General features: G+C 46.1%; 1 protein-coding gene across 8 annotated transcripts in view; it reads right to left on the bottom strand.

The window, feature by feature from the left end:
• NRXN3 (neurexin 3) overlaps positions 1-13,071 on the bottom strand; it is a 1,402,093-nt gene that overhangs the window by 594,173 nt on the left and 794,849 nt on the right. The gene's annotated exons all lie outside the window — the stretch shown is intronic.

Raw genomic sequence — 13,071 nt, 5'->3', positions numbered from 1 at the left:
TGTATACTGGCTTGATTTCTAAATAACCTTAGTAGAGCATTTGGTCAGTTCCTGGAGAAAGGAATTCACAAAGTTAAGTGCCCAATCAAGAAGCACTTAAGGAACAATGCATCTTGGAATGCTCTAATCCACATAAGAAGTCTTCCTGGAGACATTCAAGATACCATGTGGGCAATGGCTTCTGCCTGTAAAAACTGTGAGTCATGCATGGACATGTGACTTGGCCAGGTGACTCCAGAACTCCATCTTGGAGCTGGACTTTGCATAGGAGAGAGGAGGGGGTCTCCACCCACAAGAGAAAGTCTATTTAAGCCGGTGGGAGACCTCTTCATTTTGTCTTCAGCTGGCTACGGAGATAGCCTCTCCACCTCCCAGGCTACCTGAAAGAAACTTGAACAAAAGACAGTAACTACAGGGGGTGTAAGTGATTGCTGGACCTGGGCTAGAAGAAGATTAGTCTGTAAAAGGAAGCTTACTGGAACTGGTGAGGTTTTGTCTGTATTCAGTTTTATTAGACATAGACTTGCGGGTTATATTTTATTTTGCTTGGTAATTCACTTTGTTCTAAGAAAAGGAGTACTTGTGGCACCTTAGAGACTAACCAATTTATTTGAGCATAAGCTTTCGTGAGCTACAGCTCACTTCATCGGATGCTCAAATAAACTGGTTAGTCTCTAAGGTGCCACAAATACTCCTTTTCTTTTTGTGAATACAGACTAACACGGCTATTACTCTGAAACCTGTCACTTTGTTCTGTCTGTTACTACTTGGAACCACTTAAATCCTACTTTCTGTATTTCATAAAATCACTTTTTACTTATTAACCAAGAGTATGTATTAATACTTGGGGGGGGGGGGCAAACAGCTGTGCATCTCTCTCTATCAGTGTTATAGAGGGCAAACAATTTATGAGTTTACCCTGTATAATCTTTATACAGGGTAAAACAGATTTATTCAGGGTTTGGGCCCCATTGGGAGTTGGGCATCTGTGTGTTAAAGACAGGCACACTTCTGTAAGCTGCTTTCAGTGAACCTACAGCTGTTAGGGGACGTGGTTCAGACCTGGGTCTGGGTTTGCAGCAGGCTAGTGGGTCTGGCTCAAACCAGGCAGGGCACTGAAGTCCCAAGCTGCCAGGGCAGGAAAGCAGGGGCAGAAGTAGTCTTGGCACATCGGGTGGCAGCTCCTAAGGGGGTTTCTGTGATCCAACCCGTCACAATACTATATAAAGTGCGGGGGGGGGGGGCGAGCTCAAATAAACAATTGAATCAACGGGAAAAAAAAATCCTGATATTTGAGAGTTTTAAAAGTGAGGCTTAATTTTACTTAGAAATCCTGTCAGCCACCCCAGTGCAGCCAGAGCTTCAGGTGTCAGCCCTGGACAGCTGTTCTCCTGCCAGCCTGGGAAGTGGGAGAGGGGACCTCACTGCAGCCCCCCCAGCCCCAGGCTAAGGAGCAGAGGTGAGGCTGGGAGCTGCAGGGGGGTTGAAGTGAGGAGGGTGAGGGCTGATGGCGGGGCTGTATTGATGGTGGATTCTGAGCAGATGGGGTGCATACTGGGAGGGTGAACTGAGGGCAGTGGGGGTTGATGGGGTAGGGGCCTGAACAGATGTGGGGGTGATGATGGGCGCTGGGGGACTGAACTCAGAGGGGACGGGTCAGAAGAGAACTGATCTGGAACTACAGGACAGGATTAATTACTGGGCAGGAGACGGGCAGATGTGAGGGTGAGAGCTCCTGCAGCAGGGGCCAAAAATCACCTTATCCAGTACATGTGGGAGAATGGGCAACACTAATTGTCGCATGCACATACCCTGGGGATGGGCAGAGAGAGTTCAAAAATCAAGAGATTGACCTAAAAAAACATTATATAATTTTTTTTGTCATGATTTTGGGGGGTCCTACTCATGATTTTTGATCTCTTGATGTTGGTAATTCAGTGTGTGTGTGTTAGTTAATTCACACTAAAAGTTTTCTGGGACCACTTCGGGATGAAATTTCCCATGAAAATATAGGCCAAGATTTTCAAAAAGAGGTATCTAAAGTCAGGTGCTCCTATATCCATATTTAGCTGTCTAAATCAGTGACCTGATTTTCAAAAGTGTTGAAGTCACTGAGAACTGCAGGATGCTCACCACTTGAAAATCAGGCCACTGAGGTGCCTAAATGTGGATTCAGGAACCTAATGTTAGGTACCTATCTTCTTGGCTGTAAATATTACCTCATACAAAGAGCTGCTATTATCCATCATAAATCTGTGACATTTCAGAAACTGCATTCTACTAATTGGGCCAGCTCCTCAGACAGAGCGAAGACGTGCACAGCCCAGCTCAGAAGCAGGAATGCAAAGGTGGTGTTTGCACTCATCTGGTCTTAGACTACTCCCCTGTTGTAATTACAGCAGCCAGTTACACTTCGAACTGATCATGGTCCTAAGGGGCCACATAGCAGTTGACAATCAAAGGAGTGTAAGTGAGTCCCAGCTGTACCCCCTTTATCTAGCCATAGCCCCCTACACTAGCAGCAGAGAGGGGGGTGTTGGTGTAAGAGCTGGTATGCTGGTTCCAAGCCAATAGAGGATCACTCCTCACTGCAGTAATCTCCCATGGTCATTTATGGCAGTTTTAGGTCCTCCTAGCAGGGGAGAAGCAGGGCCACTGAGTTTATCCTAACAAATCCACCAAAGTCTATTAAATATATAATCAGGGTACATTTGTTTGCCTGTATATTACCAATACCACATGTAACTGAGGTCACATCTGACCTTATTCTTCACCCTACGAAAATAAACCTTCTAGTGACACACATCAATGTGATTCAACACTAGCAGCTGAGGAAGACCCAAAACTGACCACTGCTGTATTCAGAACTGTGGTTCGATACTAGCCCCACTGATACCCATTGTTATAACTGCTAATCAGAGGTATAAACAAAGGGCTTGGGTTTTACTTGAAGTCTTTGAACCTACTGCACGGACATTTTCCCATTCCTCTACGGTGCATTTCCTCTGTGGCCCGACAGCAGCCCTGATTCTAATCACATCTTACACTTACAGGGTACTGGGAGCAGTGCCGCTAGCTGCTGTAGCCTCCCCTGGCATTGCAGAATGGTTTTGGAGGGTTTTCATCTCTAGAGCTCTAGTTTGAATACTTTGGCCCTTCAATGGCTGTCTCTGTCTTCATCTTCCATTGTCCAGCCAGGTCACCTTTTAAATTCAACCCCCTTCTGGGGTAACTAAATGAACAAACAAAACTTCTAAACAGTTCTTCTTCCCCTCTTTGACTATACTGAAGTTCCCTGCCCCTGGCCTTTCCTCCCAGGCCCTGTGGAGTTCTTAAGTTCTCATTAAGGAGAGCACTATCTCCCAGGAGACCTTTCTTTCCAGACAGGTTTCCCCACAGGTTCTCCTTCCTGGAGGAAACCCTGGCAATTTTTACAGTTATTACAAGGCCTATCTCAGAGCCTCCCACAGGAGCCTAACCTGGTCCCTGTAAGTTCTCTTCAACCTGCCTTCACCAAGCTCTTCCCAGAGAGACGGAGCTTCCTACTTCCTTTTTCCTGAGCCTCTTCCCCGACTCAGTTCTCTTCTCTTCCTATGTAGTCTGCTCTGACCCTTTCACAGCTGGCATCACTAGTTGTAATTAAGTCACCAAATCAATATCAGCTGGGGGATAATGGCTATGTCACAGGCAAGGCTGAGCCCAAGGGCAGCCAGCCTACAACAGGCGCTGTACATCTGAGGATAGCCAATTAATCAATACCCCAGTTAGGTAGGTATTAATGGTATTATCAATTTACAGAAAGGCACACAGGAGGTGGTAAGTTACTTACCTCCAATATTTTACCCAACCAATCTGTCAGAGCAGGAAACAGAACCCAGGTATCCAGGGGTGAAAGTAACATTCAACACTTACCGGTACGGGAGCCGGGTCTGGCCCCTGGAAGGGGCGGGGCCTCAAGTGGAAGTGGGAGGGAGTTGGGGGGGGTCAGCATCCCCCAGCCAGCCCATCCGCGCTGCCTGGCCCGCACCACCCAGGGCTCCAGCAGCGATTTAAAGGGTCTGGGGCTCTGGCCACTGCTGTGGTAGTGGCAGCCAGAGCCATGGGCCATTTTAAATTGCTGGCCCCGGGCAGCTGCTCCTTTTGCCCCCCAACCTCCCGTCAGAGCAGACAAAAGTGGCAACAACGTTAAAGTGCTGCCGTGGCAGCTCTTTAACGTTGGCTGAGTATGGGCCGGTACTGGTGGCCACTTTTTACCGGTACACCGTACCGGCCCGTACCGGCTTACTTTCACCCTGCAGGTATCTCTGCTCTATTAATTTCACTCCCTCCCCTAAAAGCTCAGGTTACTAATACTCTAATTACATTTATTTGCAGCACCTACGCATCCCATTTGTGGACCAGAACCCCACTGTGCTAGGCATGGTACAAACACAGAACAAAAAGATGGTCAGTAAGGAGGCACTTGCTGTCTTTAAATGGAGAGAAGATGTTGTGGAAGAGCTGGCCCAGAAAAGAAGAAAACAAAGGGTAAGAAGGCTGGGAGTTTATTTAATCCCCTCAGCATGTTGCTTGAGCTCTCAGATTTCCTTCCCTGTGTCTTCTGTAGGGAAGGTAAACTACTTTGCCATTATCTTTCGGCACCCTCTGAATCCAAAATCACGACGCTATCTTCATGAAATGCATTGCAGAGGAACTCTCAGCATGAGATGCTCATCCTGTGGTTATGGCTTTCAGGATCCTCCTCCTCCCCCTTTCTCCCTCCCCCTGCCCCCCACGCCCCGGCCTTTTGGCAGCACTTTTCAATAATTGCCTCACGTTGTAACTTCAGTGCTTAGGAAGTAGGGGAAGCAGTGTAGGAAGCAGCTTCTGCATCGTGTATGCATACTTACCGTACCTGCACACAGTTATATGGCACTTACAAGTGCAGGGCACTGTCAGAGGAATGAGTATCTCCGCAATGTTCAAATTATCATGGTATTGAGGTTATTGGTCATATTCAGTACCTCTTTTTTGCAAATCTGATGAAAACAATCACACATGTATATCGATTCTTTCATTCAAATTTGCCTCCAACCACACCACAATGTGTGTGTTTTAAAAAATGTGTACTACACACACATGCATGCATGAATGCTAAGGGCTAGATTTTCAGTTGGTCTATATCAGCGTCTTTCCACTTCAATCAACAGAGCTACACCAATTGACAACAGATGAGCTCCTGACCCAAAATCCCTTTTGCCTACCACTAAATTGCAGCCACCTCTGGTAAGGTATACAGCAGCTGTTTAATGGCACACAGCCACGCTACCCAAAAGATGTCTAGGACAGGTAATGAAGAAAAAACCTCATCCCAGTGAAACAACAAGGGAAATATAGCAAATCAAAATGTACCCAAACTGGCCAATACACCACATTTAATACCTAGTTTTGCAACACAACAGCAGCAAATAGTGCTGGGAATTTTAATGGCCAAAAGAACTGAGGACTCACTTCACTAACTTCTCATCATGAGGATGACACCTCTACCAGCACAGCACCTGCTAGCACCATGACAGACATTGCTTTAGTGCTGATGCCAAGGGAAGAGTGCCATCTACTGAATCATGAACTCCACTTTATACAGCATGTGAGTACTGAATCAAGCTAGCCCTGTTTAGCTGGTGTGAGCCATCAAGGATCACAGCACAAGGGGGTGTGACTCAAGTCCTAATGACGAACCCTAGGAAAATTTCTTTTTGTATGGAATATGGCCCAAAGCCTCATAAACTAGGAATTCAAATTGAACTATTAATGCAATTAGAATTCCCCAGATGTATCGCGGGCTCTCAACTGAACAATTTCAAAAGATTCCCAACTGATGTCAATGGAGTTAATTGGACTCCCTGCGATAGTGTGTATAAATCCTACTGTGGGTTGCTAACTTTCTAATTTCTGAAAACCGGACCCCCCCCCCCGCCCCTTCCCCCCAATAGCCCACCCTGGCCCTGCCTCTTTCCCCAAAGCCCAGCCCCTGCTCTGCCTCTGCACCCAAGGCCATGCCCCCACTTCGCTCCTCTCCTCCCCTCCCCTATTGCTCGCTGCTCCTTGTTACAAAGTCTGCCAAGCCCTCTGCTGCTTTAATGTACATCCCTCTGCACTTGAACTGTGACATAAGAGTCATGGAGAAATCAATTCAGCATACAAGGGTGCTGGAACAATTTTTATAGTGGGGGTGCTGATGATGGAAACCATCAACTATTTGGTGTTTGTTATTACTATGTCAAGCCAGGCGGTGCAGCAGCACCCCTAGTTCCAGCACCACCGCTGGCAGAAGCAAGGGACCCATCCCTAGGAGTTAACAGCCTTGGGCCCTCTTCTTATCACTGGTTTGAATTCGGCTTCTTTGCTTTAAGCAGAGGCCTAACAAGCAGATTCCAGTCCCAGCGGCACCTCTCTAAACCCCGGACAACTCCAGTGTGAGCAGCCCCAAAGGACTTGCAAACCCCAGCTCCAGCCAGCCGTCTGGGAGCGCAGGTCAGAAGAGCACTGCGGCTGCACGGACTAGCCAGACAGCCCTGCTGGCAAGCTAGGACACGGCCCTCCTGCATGGCAGCCTCCCACCTCCCTCTGCGCTGCCTATCCAGCAGTCCCCTCCCTGCCTGAAAGCGCGGCCGGGGGAAGCACTGGCTGGTGGGGCAGCTCGCATTCCTTCCCTCCTAGGGAACATTCCATGCCCGTTAGGAGCCCTTTGTGCGCTTGCCAAAGGCCCTCGCACTCTGTCCTCAGCCACAGCCCTGCACACGGTGCTCCTCATAGGGGCTGCCTGAGCTGGTGCATGTGTGCTGCTGCGGGAGCCACCGCTTCAGGGCTGGGCAACAGGCTGGCACATCGTCCCCACTCCCCGCCCGCAGTAATAGGACTTTTGGTACCCAATCAGTACATCCCACTGGACACCGCCAGATCCACTTTTTGATCAAACTTTCTGATCGAAAACCGGATACCCAGCAACCCTAACACCGCAGTAGAACTGAAGGGGTTAAGGAGCTGTTCTGGGCCCAGGTGACTCCCTGAGCCTGCAGAGCTTAAAATGGAGGCAGACAGCTCAGATAGGAGTAGCTGGGGGACCAGGGCAAAACCTCCCCTGAGGGGTCCTGACCAAACCTGTCACAGATGCCTCCGCTGAGAAGGAAGAGACGACCAGCTGAGCCCAGCCAGGCTGAAGGTTCAGTTACCCTTCCCCCACCACTTTGCTATCTTAAGCTGGACTTTGAGACCGTGGAGGGGGATGGATGGTAGGAAGTGGCTGAGGGAGGCAGTCTTGGGGCACACCCTGGTGCCTGACATTGTTTGCCTCTCCTAGGGCCCTGAGTCAGAGCACAGTGGAGTGGGAGGACCTGGGCTCCCCTACCAACCCCGCTTCCCATATAGGAACATAAACCTCACTTCCACCCCTTCCAGGACTAAAGAGAAGATAGAGGTGCTGAAAGCCTCGTGGCACGTATGAGCCACTTACAGGAGCCAGGAGACAGACCAAGAGTCCTTCCCTGTTGGAAGGATACAGGGCCCTCTATGGTTTGTTGTACACTGCCTGAAGGGGGCATTGAGCTAAATTGGTGATCAGAGGGCTGAATTCCCATCCAACAAAAGGCTGGCTGTCCCAATACTGGAGGAGTTGCTGATGGGAGGCCCCAGAGACAAAGAGGGGGAAACTGAGGGACTTCCCATCACACATCCCCCCTTTCCGAACCTTTTATTCACCTATATAAAGCTCTGGAGAGAAATCGTGCAGGAAGGACCCTGCTACAATGGAGCTGAATGAAAAGGTGATGGTATTTTGGCACAAAAGAATGTGGGACTATTCCAAGGGCAAGGGGCAGCACCAAAGAAGGCAAAAGGAAGCAAACGGGAGAAGGATACGAAGGGAGCAATGATGCAAGAGGGAAAGGGAGTTGGACAGGACTTGCACGATGAGATGGAAGCAGAGATGTAAGGAGGAGCAGAGCATTATGCGCAGCTTTGAGTAAGAGGATTAGAAGCGTGGACTTGATGTGGAAGACAAGTGAAAGTCAATGAAGAAATCTGAATGGAATAATATGCACAACAGATTATATTTTCAGCAGCATTTTGAATAAACTGGAGAGAAGCAAGGAGGCCGAAGGGAAGGTGGTTGCAGTTATCAAGGCAAGAGATAACAAAGGCATGGACAAAGCATTTAACAGTAGCAATGGACTTTATTTTAAACCTACCACCACAGCTGGCCCTTTAGTTGGCAATTCCATCAAACAGGCCAAGGATCAAATTGGCGACGGACACCTAACTCTTCTCTCCTTCCTACAGCTGGTTTTGGGTTGGGGCTAAGGAACATCGGCAGGACAGCACATGGAAGGTGTGCATTGCTACAGATTGTACTGAACTGTACCTAGTATTTTGTGGGCAGATTGAGGGTTCATTTTCTAAGGCTGTCAGTCTGGAAGGAAAAAGCTGTTCAAGAATTTTGGCAGCTCCTCACTGTTCAAATTCCTTTGGCGTTTTTATTTGCACGCAATATTAGCTCCAGATAGAGTGTGTGTCTGAGACAAAGGCCCCAATCCTGCAAACCTTCACTTTGGTGAATAGTCCCAATGAAAGCAATGGGATGATTTGTGTGAGTAAGGCCTACTCATGTGAATACGAGTTTCAAAATGAGGCAGATGCTTTGGGGAGCACTGACGTACGGGGTGAGGCCCCCCCTTGGAAATTCTCTATTACATATATTTCCACCTTTATAGCTTAATGATGAGAGAACAAACATGTGACAGATGTTAGTCATGTTGCTTAACACACGAATGGAAGGTGCTCAGATACTGTGGTGATGAGCATGGTATAAGAACCTATATAGAATAGGCTAGAACTACCTTTCTGTTCTTACTAAGTGAAGCACTATTTGGTCTCTGGGGGCTACACCATCGACTCAATAGGTTGTGTTTATGAAGCTCATTTTCTCCTTTCATTAGCTCTTATCACTCTCTCTGTACTGCTGCAGATCTCTCTTTCCCTATTGTTAAGGTAGTCAGCCAGTGTGTAGCAGCCTCAATAGTCATAAATTTATGTGTTACTCAAGTGATGCTCTTCACCGCAACCCTATTATCCTGTCATCCATTCTGCCTTTTTTAATGCACCTTCAAAGTTCTCCCTCCCTGCAAACTGCTACAGTAAAAATAAATTAAATGAATAAAATGAGCTTCATTATTTAGTGATTGTGTTACTTTAAAAAAATGAGAACTGTGAAAGAAAACAAAGACAGAGCGGGGAAATAAAAAACCACAACAAGCAGCAATGTCAACAAGTGACAGTACAGACAGGGGACCACTAAAACCAGTCAATCTGAGCCTTTGGCCAAAATTTGAACCAAACATCATGCTCCAATATTTAGTGTACAATTTTGCTCCTATCAATGACCTGCATTTAGCAATCATGGTGAAGAGCAAATGAATGGGAAATGCGGATAAAACAGGACAGACACAATTAGATACTTAGAGTGTAAACTCCTGGGGCACGAACTGTCTTTTTGTTCTGTTTGTACGGCGCCTAGCATAATAGGGTCCTGGTCCATGACTGGGACTCCTAGGCACTGTGATAATACAATAATAAATAACTCAGTTATATTAAATAAAACATGCTCTGGATTTCAAAAAGTGTGGGTTTTTTCAAATGTAGGAACACTGAGATTATCATATATGTTTAGACCAGTGGCCCATCTAATCTGGTTTCCTGTCCACAACAGTTATCAGTACCAGATGTTTCAAGTACAAGAAATCCTTTACTGGACAATTATGGAATAAGTGACCTACAAAAGAATTTTTCCCTGACCCAGGCAGTTAGGGTTTGCTTATGCTCTGAAGTATGAGAGTTTATATTCTAGTTGTCCTAGCTTCATAGGGGTTAGAACTAGGGATGCAGGGGGTGCTGCAGCACCCCCTGACTTGAAGTGGTTTCCGGTATACACAGGGTTTACAGTTTGGTTCAATGGCTCTCACCACCCCCACTATAAAAATTTTCCAGCATCCCTGCCTAGCATAAGTAATTGGGATGTGTTCACTATTCAGAAAAGGATTAGACATTTCTATAAATCCTGCTCAACTGTTGACCTCTATAGTATCATGTGGCAGTGAGTTCTGCAGGTTGGCTATGCACTGAGTAATACAGTACTTCCCTTATCAGTTTTAAATCTGTTGCCTTTTAATTTCATTGGGAGTCCCTTTGAAAAATACTAGAGTGAGTTGTGCATAGGGCCCTGGGTAGCCTTAATACAACCCTACACTAGACCATATTGCCTTCTTACATTTTTAAATTAGTGAAAACTAAGGCATCTCAAGGAAACAATTTGTAAGAAAATAAATACAAAACTATTGGCTTGCAGAGAAGCCCAGAATGCAATGTAGAGAGCAACCAATACTGTGATGTCACTATTCAATTAGAGAGAGCTACGTTGGATAATGGAGTGCACACAAGATTAACTTTACTTAGGTTATCATAGGCAAACTGAGCCCCATAACTTTATAACAAGTTCTCCCCTTACTTTAATCCCAGTTTGTACGGCTACAGATAAAGCTTGGAGATGGACTTTGGTTGTTGGGTTTTCAGCTCACTAATTAGGTACTGCACTCCATAAAAAAATCACTGCAGTAAAGAATCAGAGGAGCTAGCAGAGTGAAAACCTCTTTAATCCTTCTGACCTTTACGACAAATCTCCCTCCAACAGAAGACACAGCTGACCTTTTCTATCCACTGACACCACGGCCTATTGTGGGATTCCACTTAACCAGCACTCTCTGGAAATTCACTAAAGCCACTGCTGGGGGCCCACCTCTGTTCTACAAGGATAAAATGATACACAACCTGTTTAAATCTAACCTGATTGTTGTCAGTTGTTCCAGACACTCCCAAGGGTTACAGCTGCAGGGCTGCCAACATTCCAGATGTGCTCAGGAGAAACATATCTGCACCATTGCCAAATATACCAGATGTGTTCAGGTAGATCCTGAACTTGTGAGGCAGGATGGTCTAGTGATTAGGGCACTAGCTAGGAACTTGAGACCTGGGTTTAAATCCCTGCTCTGACACAGACTTCCTGTGTGACCTTGAGCAAGTCACATAACCCCTCTGTGCCTCAACTCCCCATGCATGAAATTGGAATGACAATACTTCCTTCTTTCACAGGGACATTGTAAATGCATTAAAGATTGTGAATTGCTTGGCTATTATGGTAACTATAAATTGATAGATTTGCAGAATATTCTAGGCGCACCAAAACAGCGGATTATACCCTACAATTAGAGGGGGACTACACAGTATTGTGGGTGTGATATAAAAGTGTTATCAGCATGAGTTTGGTATGACTATTACTAGTGACTAGTAAAGCCATGAGTGACTTATGAAGGTCATTTCAAATCAGTGCCAGTAAAAGCTTTATACCCAACTGCACCACCATGGCTTCTGTACATACCACACTTTTAACAGGAAAACTAAATGTTTGAAATACTTTTATAATTTATTTTCACATCTTTTTTAATTAGACCTATTTTTGTATCCCTCCAGCTGTATAGCCTGGCTCCCTTAGTAACCACGTATCCAACTATAGAGAGCTCAGAGGGAGAGAGAAAAAAATACATTAAAACTAATCAATTTGTTAAAACCCCAAAATAACCTGAACTTGATGTTTTTGGACTGGATACAAGTACCTAAAGTCAAGAGTCCCTTGGAGTACTTTGCTTGTCCCATGTGTGGAGGAGCAGAGAGTATGTGGTTTGCCTCCATTCACATAAGCACATGTGACTCCAGGAACAGCAAAGACAAGGGTAGCACCTTAGAAGAAAAGGAGTACTTGTGGCACCTTAGAGACTAACAAATTTATCTGAACATAAGCTTTCGTGAGCTACAGCTCACTTCATCGGATGCATGCAGTCTGTATTTTCGACTGCAGGCATCCGAGCTGTAGCTCACAAAAGCTTATGCTCAAATAATTTCATTAGGCTCTAAGGTGCCACAAGTCCTCCTTTTCTTTTTGCAGATACAGACTAACACGGCTGCTACTCTGAAAAGGGTAGCAAGGTCCGCAATGGTATCAAAAGCCATTGGAACAAAGAAATTCCTGGTCTACAAAATAAGGCAGCAGCAGCATGTTCAGGGGCAGAGCATGCCACCCGAAACCCCATTCCCTCTCAGATCTGGCTTTGGACTCCACCCTGTGCAACAGCAATCATTTTAGAATGAAGGCCTGGGAATTCCTTTCTTGCTCTGCTGTATGGCTTTGCATGGCAATGGCCAAAGAGAGAGAGAGAAACAACATCCCACTAAGAAAAGTTGGGAAAGAGAGTTAAGGATAGCGCCCACTACTAATGTGGCCCCTTCCCCACTTCCACTGAAGCTGAAGTGAAAGAAAGAGAAAGATGGATCCATTTTCTGGCTCTTATACCATGTATAACCTTGCCACAAGAACAATCCACCCCAAAGTTAAACAGAAACACAAAGGAAGTAATATCTTGAGATACCTTCATGCCTTCAACAAAACTATTCCACAAGGGAAGCTGGTAAGAATGAGCCTTTGAGTAGTCAGTCCGGGCAGAAACACTATTTTTGGGGGGGAAACCCACTAAATTAAGTGACTATTTAATGAGATCTAGGCTATACCCTGCAGGTGCAGATCTTCTCTGAGGAATGATCCTCACAGATAGCTAAAATAGGCATAAATCCAGCATCCAGTAGTGAACATCAACACCACAAAACCCAAGGAAGTCTACTCTGTTTCATGTAGGGGCACAGTCAGTGCCCTGGCTAAAGGCCCATTTGGGTATTACCTAAAATTCCTCCTACAATGCCAAGTGCAGACATTATTCTCCTTCATCTCCTGTTGCATTTTGCTACTAACCAGCCGCCACAGTTTGTCCCAGAGGTGACTGCATTTCAGCAGTGAGCGAAGGATCTCTGTACAGAATACTATTTGTAAAGGGCTCTGGAACCTTTTGGGAAGAAATGCACAGGCACAAAAAGAGGAGGCTGCTGCAAAATGTGGTCCCGATATTTCAGTCACCCAGCCCCACTGCACACATTTCA

The sequence above is a fragment of the Lepidochelys kempii genome, chromosome 6 (assembly GCF_965140265.1).
Source record: "Lepidochelys kempii isolate rLepKem1 chromosome 6, rLepKem1.hap2, whole genome shotgun sequence".
Classification (NCBI taxonomy): domain Eukaryota; kingdom Metazoa; phylum Chordata; order Testudines; family Cheloniidae; genus Lepidochelys; species Lepidochelys kempii.
The sequence above is the reverse complement of the archived record's forward strand: the minus strand, read 5'-3'. Positions and strand labels throughout refer to the sequence as shown.